This window comes from Papio anubis, chromosome 14, assembly GCF_008728515.1.
Source record: "Papio anubis isolate 15944 chromosome 14, Panubis1.0, whole genome shotgun sequence".
NCBI lineage: Eukaryota > Metazoa > Chordata > Mammalia > Primates > Cercopithecidae > Papio > Papio anubis.
In genome coordinates, this window is record NC_044989.1 from 102,371,896 (window position 1) to 102,382,629 (window position 10,734).

At 41.9% G+C, this 10,734-nt stretch overlaps 1 pseudogene across 1 annotated transcript; it reads right to left on the minus strand.

The window, feature by feature from the left end:
* Positions 1-2,088: 2,088 nt before the first annotated feature.
* On the minus strand, positions 2,089-5,877 carry LOC101022872 (annotated as a pseudogene). The gene has a single exon (XR_004178366.1). The product of XR_004178366.1 is annotated as a ralA-binding protein 1 pseudogene (transcript).
* Between the last annotated feature and the right edge of the window lie 4,857 nt (positions 5,878-10,734).

The window sequence follows — 10,734 nt, forward strand, 5'->3', positions numbered from 1 at the left end:
GAGTATATCTTAACAGTATTAAGTCCTCTGATATATGAACATGGGATGCATTTACATTTATTTAGGTGTTCTTTCATTTCTTTCAAAAATATTTCTAGAGTATATGGTTTGAACCTCTTTTGTTAAATTTATCCCTAATAATTTTATTCCTTTATATGCTCTTTTCAATACAATCATTTCCTAATTTCATTTTCAGGTTGTTCTTTGCTAGTCTATAAAAACACAATTGTTTTATATCTTGATCTTATAGTCTGTAATTTTCCTGAACTCACGTATTAGTTCTAATAGTTTTCTGGTGGAGACTTTGGGATTTTCTATGTGAAAGATTATGCCATTTGCAAATATAGTTTAACTTCTTTTCCAATACGGACACTTTCTTTTTCTTGCCTAACTGTCCTAGCTAGAGCCCCAATAAAATGTTGAAAAAAACTGATGAAAGCAGAATGTTGAAGAGACATGATGAAAACAGACATCCCTGTCTTGTTCCTGATCTCAGAGGGAAAGCTTTTAGTCTTTTCTCATTGATGTTATTTGTGGATTTTTGTAGATAATGTTTATCAGGTTGAGGAAGTTTCCTTCTATTCCCAGTTTGTTGCATGTATTTATCATGAAGGGGAGTTAAATTTTGTCAAATGATTTTTCTGATTCTATTTAGTCATATGATTTTGTCCTTTGTCCTACTGATATATATTAATGCAACCTTTAATTCCTGGAATACAATTCACTTGGCTATAGTTTATAATTCTTTAATATGTTGCTGGATTCAGTTTGCTTGTATTCTGTTGAGAGTTTTTGTGTCTATAGTCATAAAAAGTATTGGTTTCTTGTTTTCTTGTGATATCTAAGTCTGGTTTCGGTATCAGGGTAATATTGACCTCAGAGAATGGGTTGGGATGTGATATGGTTTGGCTGTGTCCCCACCCAAATCTCATCTTGAACTGTAGCTTACATAATTCCCTCATGTTGTGGGAGGGACCCAGTGGGAGATAACGGAATCATGGGGGCAGTTTCCCTGACACTGTTCTCATGGTAGCAAATAAGTCTAATGAGATCTGATGGTTTTATAAGGGGAAACCCCTTTTGCTTGGCTCTCATTCTCTTCTCTGCGACCATATGAGATGTGCCTTTTGTCTTCCGAGGTGATTGTGAAGCCTCCTCAGCCACATGAACCTGTGAGTCCATTAAGCCTCTTTCTTTTGTAAACTGCCCAGTCTCAGGTGTATCTTTATCAGCAGCATGAAAACGGACGAATACAGGATGTATTCCATCCTCTTCTGTTTTTTTGGAAGAGTTTGTGGAGTGCTGGTATTAATTCTTTTTTAAATGTTTGGTAGAATTTAACAGTGAAGATAAGTAGGCTGTGTCTTTACTTTGTAGGAAAATTTTAAATTACTAATTCAATCTCTTACTTCTTAAGGTTTTATCTGAATTTTCTATTTCATCTTGAGTTAATTTACCTAGTTTGTTTCGCTAGAAATTTGTATATTCCATTAGGTCCTCTAATTTGTTGGCATACAATTGATATGTGATCTTTTTGGTTTCTGTAAGGTTTGTAATAATGTTCCTTCTTTCAATCTTGATTTTAGTAATTTGATTCCTCTTTTGCTTGGTCAGGCTAGGAAAAGGTGTATCAATTTTGTTGATCTTTTCAAAAAAACTTTTCATTAGTTGATTTTCTCTATTGTTTTCCTATTTTCTCTTTCATTTGTTCCTACTCTTCTTTATTTCTTCATCGTGCTTTGAGTTTAGTTTGCTATTCTTTGTACTGTTTCTTAAGGTGAAAGATTAGGTTAGGTTTCAGATTTTTTTTTTTCCTTTTTAAAAGTTGACACTGACAGCTATAAATTTCTGAGCATTGCTTTCAGTACATCCCAATAAGATTTGGTATGTTGTACTTTCATTTTCATTCATCTGAAAGTATTTTCTAATGATAAGGCTTGGCTGTGTCCCCACCCAAATCTCATCTTGAATTCCCACATGTTGTGCGAGGGAACCAGTGGGAGTCAATTGAATCATGGGGGCAAGTCTTTCCCATGTTGTTCTCGCGATAGTGAATAAGTGTCACGAGATCTGATGGGTTTTTTTTCCTTTTCCCAAATGGCTGTTGAACTTATTTGCTTGATCAATAATGGTCCTGGCAAAAACGAGTTAACCAATGCTGAGACATTTGTAATGAAATACTAATTTTAAAAATCCATGACACCTTGATAGAAATTAGAGTTTACACAAACAAAAAAGGAACCTTCAGTAATACCAGCAGCTATAAAGTGAATGTACTGAGATCGACAGGGCAGCAAGAAGGCATTTGCACATTGATATCTGACAGCTGACCATACTTTCAGTCACCAGAATATCTTCTCTCCAGATTTAAAAAATAGTATGCTGATTTCTATAAGAAAGCTTTTTATTTCCGTACAAAAATCAAATAATGGCCAATGACTCACAACAGTGCAATAGGTAGAGGATTAAAAACTGCATCAAACAGGTGCTGAAAATAAATACTACCTAGGAGCAGGAGGAGAGCGCCCTCGGGTGGGGTTTGTTTTCGTTTCCTTGAGTGTGTGTGGGGTTTGTCTTCCGAGCCATGAGCCTGGCCTGTCTCGCGGTGCTATTCACTCTGACAGAGTGCACCTGCAGCACGTTGCCTCCAGAGCCCGGCCTCCCAGAAGCTTCAGAGCATCAGAGCATCAGTCTCATCGGATGGACCAGAAACAAGAAAATGGGGCGGGGTGAATCACAGCTATGATTCAAAGGAAAGGAATTTTTTTTATTATTGCTCAGTCTTGTCAATTGGGAACCCACCAGTAGGTTCACTGAGATGATATGGGTAATTTCAAACTTTTGTTTCAGAGCACATATATGGCTTATTCAGGCAAGAAGACATGTACATTCTAGCCCAAGCAAGCAATCGGAGTCATTCTGTTTTTAAGGAAGATCAGTCGTTTAAAAGATTTCTGGTTTGAGCAACATCCTCTGTGGATGCACCAGGCCAAGGTGACTACCTTCGACCAACCCAGTGGGAAGGCCTTTTCTGGTCCCCCCAGTGAGGAACCAGTGGGAATGGGCGGCCTCTCGGCTGGCCTGCGCTGCCGGGGGTGGGTGGGCGGACTCCACAGGCAGCCCGTCTGTGGCCAGATAGGCCGTCCTGGTGACTCGGGCTTATGGACTGTGGTTTAGAACTGAACTGCAGAAGGAGAGAGTTAGGAGGGCGGGCCAGGGAACACCCACCAGGTGCCGCTCTGACCAGTCAGAGAACCTGAGGCAGCTCCCCCATAGGGATCTGCACCAAGAAGGTGTTGAAGGCACAAGCAAGAGTGAAGGTACCAGAGATCACGGAGGGCGCAGCATTGACCTGGTGTGGTTCCCCTTTGAATGAGAAGGAGATCCTGATTCTGCTGCGATAAAAAAAGCAAAGAAAGACGATTTTTGATTTAAAAAGAAGCCGCTCAAGGGTTAAAATGGTTATTTCAAGTTAAGGAAGAAAATTAATACGCTGACACTATCTGGAAAACTCATCTGTCCCTAAAGCCCACAATGCATCCACTGCTTTGTCCTCCCATGGAACTTAAGCCTGATGCGAAGGAGTCAGACGTGTGACAGAGGAAGAGTGTGAGAAGAGAAGACACCTCTACAGAATGTACAGCGAGAGAGCCAGCCTGGCCCCCGGGTTACAATAAGATGCACAGGTCCTTTCAGTCTCGCGGACTCTGGACGGTGGCGCAGGCTGCTCAGATGGACGTCTCCTTACTGTCCCTGCTGGGCAATGGCTTCACAGGCTCCTTGCCTGCTTTTGGCTACTCTTTAGCTGCTATCGGCTCGAGGACGCCGTCTCTGGGCGGCTCGACAGCACCTGTGCGCCACTCGGGCTCCTCGTCCTCCTGCGCCTGCTGCTCGGCTGTGGCTGGCTGCATCTGGAGCAGCTGGAACTGCTCGATGATGGCCTCACGCTCCTTGTGAATTGCTTGATTCAAATGATCGTTCTTTATTTCCACCTCTTCGTTCTGTCTCTGTAAATCTTCCAGAGTGATCTGCGGCTCCTCCTCATCCTCACTGTCGCTCTTGGAGGAGTACTCCTCAGTCTTGCTTAAGCCCTGCTGCTGGCGACTCTGAATTTCCGCAATCTCTTCTTTTTCTGAGGCAATCTGCTGGCACAGAAACTGCTCCATGGCCAGGACCTCCTCCTGTTCAGTCAGGATCTCTTTCTCCTGAACAAGGAGAATATTTATAACTTCTTCATTTTCATTCATTTCTTTTTTGGAAACAGCCTCTTTTGAAAGACTGGCTATCTCTTGTGCAATCTTGGTTTCACACTCCTGTCTTTCAGCTTCTCTCAGTTGTCTTTTGAGAACTGTCAAAATTCTTTGTACTTCCCATAATCTTTCTTCTTTAGACAAATCCTTTATCCCACCCTGCGGATCTTGATGTAAACAATTCAAAAGCAACTCCTGTCTCCTGATCTCCTCCTCGTTGCCTGTCTGGGTCTCTGGCAGTGTGGGCATCGTGGCCATGTTAGACCATCGCCAAGGTTTCGTCACTTGTTTAGTACCACATTTCCAAAGAGTTCTTGCACATGTGTGAAAAACACATACAGGACTAGATTGCTGATCTGCACAGTTCGGCTGAGCACTACAGAAATGTTCTGTATATTCATTTTTGTTTCCAGTTCCTTTGCGATGACATGGCCCTTGTGCACAATGAGCCAAGAAATCAGAAGACAGTTACCTTCTGGCAGTTCTTTGAGTAAACGCTGGAATTCCTGCACTTTCTCAGTCTCCGTGGTCCTCCCACAAGCCTCTTCAAATCTGGGCATAAGCTCTTTGGTAAGCAAATTCTCTGGAAGGTCTCGCAAATACTGCCTCTGCAAACTGGCTACAGTGTGAGGCTCATATTCTTCCCAGTTTGTAGACTCCTCCTGGTCATAGGCTGCTTTTAGCTCATCCACCTTTGATTTAATTCCTGATACCCTATAGATGCCTTCGCACTTCATGCCATACTTCTCTACGTAATTTATGGAAAATGGCCGGCAGCCAAATGCCATCATGTACCATGGTCCTCTCTACTGCATCAGCCAAAGGAATTCCAAAAATGGGCTTGAGATTTGGAACATCAATCTGAGGCACCTCTGGCTCCTAAATTGGCTTTTTCTTTTTCTTCTTTTCTTTCCACTGTTTTAACAACATCAGTTGCTGTCAAATTTTTGACTTTTTTTTTTTTTTTACTTCTTCTCTTTATGTTTTTCTTCTTTGTGCTTTTCTTCTTTATGCTTTTCTTCTTTGGGTCTCTCTTTTATTTTGAAATCCTTCTCCTTCTTTTTAGAAAAGCTGGGATTCTTGAACACATGGATTCCCTTGGGCCTCTTCATTTTAGAAGGACTTTCTGCCTCATCTCCAGAGCTATCTTCATGAAAGGCTGCACAGCCTTCACTCCTCTTTTCCTTTTCCCTTTTTCTTAAAATCTCCTTTTTTCTTCCCATGGTCTTTCTCTTCATCGGACACTGTATCAGGAGGCTTGTGGAGGATGTCATGGGGAGGCGAGGGCTCGCCAGTGCAGTACGATCCAGGAAACTTAGTAAGGCTGATCTCTTCAGAGCTGGGGGTCTGGGTAAGCCCACTGCCATGCTCCAACCCGTGGTGTTCACTGGGGTTGCTGGTGGGGGGCAGGAAGCACTTGGTCATGCCATGTCCTGACTAGGAAGGGACAAGGTCTTCTCTGTTACCTATCCATTATGCCTGTGCCCGGCCACAGCCACCACCTCCTCATGCTCATGCTGCCACCACAGCCACTGGAGCCACCTTCTGCCTATCTGATGGTTTTACAAAGAGGAGTTCCCCTGCATAATTTTCTCTTTGCCTGCTGCCATCCATTGATGACGTGACTTGCTCCTCCTTGCCTTCCACCTTGATTGTGAGGCCTCCCTAGCCATGTGGAACTGTAAGTCCATTAAACCTCCTTCTTTTGTTAAATTGCCCAGTCTCAGGTATGTCTCTATCAGCAGCATGAAAACAAACTAATACATCTAATTTTACTTGTGATTTATTTGACCCATTGGTTATTTAAGTGTATTATTTGATTTCCACATTATTTGTAAATTTCCCAGATTTCCTGCTGTTGTTAATTTATTAACAGGTTTAATTCAATTGTGGTTAAAGAACATACTTTGTATGATTTTAATTTTTAAAAATGTACTGGGGCTTATTTTACAGATTAGCCTATAGCATAAATATCAGGATAAATGTTCTATGTGTCCTTGAGAAGAATGTATATCCTACTGTTACTGGGTGGAGTGTTCTATAGATGTTTATTAGATCTGATTTTTACAGATGAGAAAAGTGAGATCCAAATGGGAGTAATGGACTAATTCAATGTCACATATCAAGCTGGTCAGGGGTCACATGAATTACTGAGGTGAATCATGTGAAACTGCCACTTGAGTATCAAAAACTGTTAAAAACCAACAAATTCTTATAGTTCAACATCAAAGAATCCACGCCTCCTGACTTTGAGTCCAGTGTTTTCATCACTGAACTGGTATCCTGTATTAGGGCAGGCTGTGCTGTGTAAATCATATGTCCTGAACTATCCTTGGCTTAAAACAATAGGTATCAACTACTTGCTCATCACATTCCATGAGGATAATGCAACTTTCCTCCAAATGGTGATGCAGGGATCACACCTGCTTTCATCTTGTGTGTCCGCCTTCTAGAACACGTGGCACACATCAGGGGAAGAAAACTTCAGGATCACAGGCATGTCCTTAAGCGTGAGCCCTAGGGGTGGCTTAGATCACATCCACGCACATCTCATTAGCCAGAACCCAGTCATGGGGCCCAAACCAACTCTGTGGGGTCACGTCACTTACAGCATAATTTTATATCCTTAGCCAATTCCATTGGAAATGCAGTCTGACTTGACAGTGGGAGGTGTCTGTGATCTCACCTCAAGAATTCAGCACTTTTAAAAATTTTCCCATTTTGGTAAGTTTTAAAATATATTTTCAGGAATTCAAAATGCAGGTCTTAGCAGGGCATGGTGGCTCACTCCTGTAATCTAAGCCCTTGGGAGGCCGAGGCAGGAGGATGGCTGGAGGCCAGGAGTTCAAGGTCAGCCTGGGCAGCATAGCAAAACATCACCTCTAGTGAAAATAAAAATTAAATGTAGATATTGAAAATGTCTCTTGGGCTTAAAATATGAAATAATTTCTCTTGTTGATTTTTTCCAAATGTGCAGCCCTATTATGTTTTAGATAATTTAGAAGTTCTTAACAAGGCAAAACTGCTCCCCATTAAGACTGTAATAAACACACCAAAGGTTTCCAAGGGCTAGAGTACAGAATCGAACTTGTTTCATTCAGCCATCTCCTACTTAAAAACAAAAAGTCTTTGAACTGCACTGCCATCTATAAATAGGAAGGGGAAATCAGCTTGTGTGGGTTTGTAATCCCTGCCTCCAACTCTACGTCTACTGAAAAGGGCCCTCTGGCTGAACATTTCTCAGTTATGGTATAACACAGAGATGCCTGGCTGTGGACACTACAGTTCTCCTGCAACTTTACCCTGGACAGAGTCTCATTTCAAGTCTGGTAAGCTTCTCATATACCCACCAAGGGAGCCAAATGGAACTTTTCAGTGTGCTCAGAGAAAGGAACCGAGATATGTATTCTCCGCAATTTTCGATTACATTTACTGCCAAGAGTGGCTAAGAAGTCATTTCCAAACCCATTTCTTAAAGGAACCCCAAGAAAGCCTGAGTGACTGGTAGCCACTCTGTATACTGAGAGGAGAGTTCAGGACTAAGAGGGCCAGGATTCTAGGAATTGTCCCCTCCTCTAGCTGACACGGAAACTGCAGGAGCTTCTCTGTGGCACAGCTAGGAGCTGGGGAAGAGGCCAGAGGGAAAACAATGTCAGATTCTAGCACCCAGCACTATAGGACCCTGAGTTCATACATGTTGAACCCAAAATGAAGAATAGCGGAGAAATTTATCAAATTGTCATAGAATGCTGAGGGGAACTGGCAAATCCCTACCTGTGTAGGAGATGGTTCTCCACATGACCCAATCCCTGTAAGAGATATTTTGGTTTTTCTAGATGCATCTGTTCTATTATTCCACTTTCAGGAAGGGCCTTGGTTTGGTTCAAAACAGAAATATTCAGTTCGTAGTAGGTGGGATAGGAGTAGGGGGTTCTTAAAGAACCTCGTATCTTTTCCTTTTATTAGTAAGAATTTGGGTTTCTTTGAGAACAGAAGTTCTCAATCATTTTGGCCTGAGAACCCATTTACACTCTTAAAAATTATCAAGGAACCCAAAGAGCTTTTGTTAATCTGGACTACATCCATCTATACTTATAACATGAGAATTAAAACTGCAAAATTAAAAACCTTTATTAATCCATTTTAGAAAATGAATATTCCCATTATATGTTACTTTAGATAGCATACTTTAAGGAAAAATAGCTATATTTTTCAAAACAAAAATATGGCATTGTTTACCTTTTTGCAAATCTCTTTAATGTCTGGCTTAATAGAAGACAGCTGGAATCATACACTTCTCTCTGCACTCAATCTGCTGCAATATTTTGGTCAAAGAATATGAAGAAACTCCTTCCTCACACAGATAAGTAGAAAAAGGAAGAAATATTTTCATCTGTTAAGATAATTTGGGGGTATTTTGAGTTTCTACACCCAAACTCAACAAGTGGTATGTTTAAAGGTTAGTACAATGTGGAATCCAAAACCCTATCAGTGAATATTTTATATTTGGTGACATTAAAATTCATCAGTTTGGCATGTTTTCCAACACCAACAACCCTTTCTCTGATTCTCTACACACCAGTTGGCTGTCCTACAATTCAATTTAATCCTGACACTAACTACCTGGAGTTACAGTCAGACCTCACAGGTTCAGGGCTCAGTCTCACAAGATTTCCCTCACTTCAGATGAAAGTTGCAAGAAGTGGGTCCCCAGATTACCCCACTTCTTTCCAGCTTGGCTATAAATCGGGGGTTCCATGACTCCCTCCCTCTTGTTTGGTAATTTGATAGAACAGCTCACAGAATTTGGGAAGACAGTTTATGTCCTACTATGTCCAGTTTACGTCCTGTTATAAAGGATACAACTCAGGTACAGTCAGATGGCAGAGATGCATGGGGCAAAGTAAGTAGAAAGGGTGCAAAGCTTCCATGCTCTCACTGGGCACACCATTCTCCCAGCACCTGAATGTGTTCACCAATCTGGAAACTCTCTGAATTCTGTGGTCTAGGGGTTTCCATGGAGGCTTTATCACGCAGACATGATCCATTATTAACTTCATCTCCAGCCCCTCTCGTTTCTCCAGAGGACGGGGTATAGGGCTGAAAATTGCAGGCTTCTATACAAGGCCTGGTTTTTCCAATGACCAGTCCCCATCTGAAAATATTTAGGGGCCCAGCAAGAGTTGCTTCATTAGAACAAAAGGCATTCCTATCGCCCAGGAAACTCCCAAGGGATTTAGGTGCTTTATGTCAGTGTATTAGTCTGTTCTCACACTGCTATGAAAAAATGCCCAAGACTGGGTAATTCATAAAGAAAAAAGGTTTAATTGACTCACAGTTCTGTATGGCTGGGGAGGCCTCAGGAAACTTACAATCTTGTGGAAGGCACCTCCTCACAGGGCGGCAGGAGAGAGAATGAGTGCTGAGCAAAGGGGGAAGCCCTTTATAAAACCATCAGATCTTATGAGAACTCACTCACTATCAGGAGAACAGCAGCACAGAGGTAACTGCCCCTAGGATCCAATTACCTCCCACGGGGTCCCTCCCATGATACGTGGGGATGATGGGAACTACAGTTGAGATTTAGGTGGGGACACAGCCAAACTATATCAGTCAGGAACCAGGATCAAAGGCCAAATACGTATTTCTTATTACACTACAATTGGCTGATCACTATACAATATTCTTTTACAACTAGTTGTTAGTACTACTTCTGATCTCATCAGAAAAATCTTTAAATATTGGGAAGCTGTCAAACTTACAGTGATGGATCTGGGTTTTGCAAAATCTGAAAGCTCACTTGAAAGCTTGAATGTTATCACTGGCAATGTTTTTCTTGAAGTGACAAGCTCATGTCATTCATTTTGGAGGAAATGTCTGCCAAATGCCCAAATCTGACTCACTGCAGTTTGTCTGTCAGTTCTGCTTTCAAGTAAAAATGGTGGTCCATAAAAAAGAGCTGTAGCTTGTGCATTGCAGGCCATTGCACAAGAGCACAGCCTTCAGCAACCATCATCATTGGAATGCAGCAGAAGTGTTTCTGTGCATTTCCCACCGTGTCCCGAGGGGCATGACTGCTTCACAGGGGACATTCTTCACTGACACTTTGTGTTTGCTTTTATTGCAACAGCACAGTGCTGAAGGATGCAGTTACTACTGATTCAGTGTTGTTCCGCCGCTGGGATTTGTGCTTACTTTTGAACAATCAGAGCAAATGTCTACATTGTAAAGGGGACAAATAATGTCCCAATACAACCATGAAAACAGTTTTGTCACTGCAGATCCTCCAAAAGGATGTTGGAGACACCTAAAGATCCACTTTTTGGAGATCACTCTTTGAGAACTGCTATTTTAGAAACAATCCTCCTGCTATAAAGACTAAATATTTGGCTCACATGTGTAATCTCAGCACTTTGGGAGGCCAAGGTGGGCAGATCACTTGAGGTCAGGAGTTTGAGACCAGCTTGGCTAACATGGTGAAACC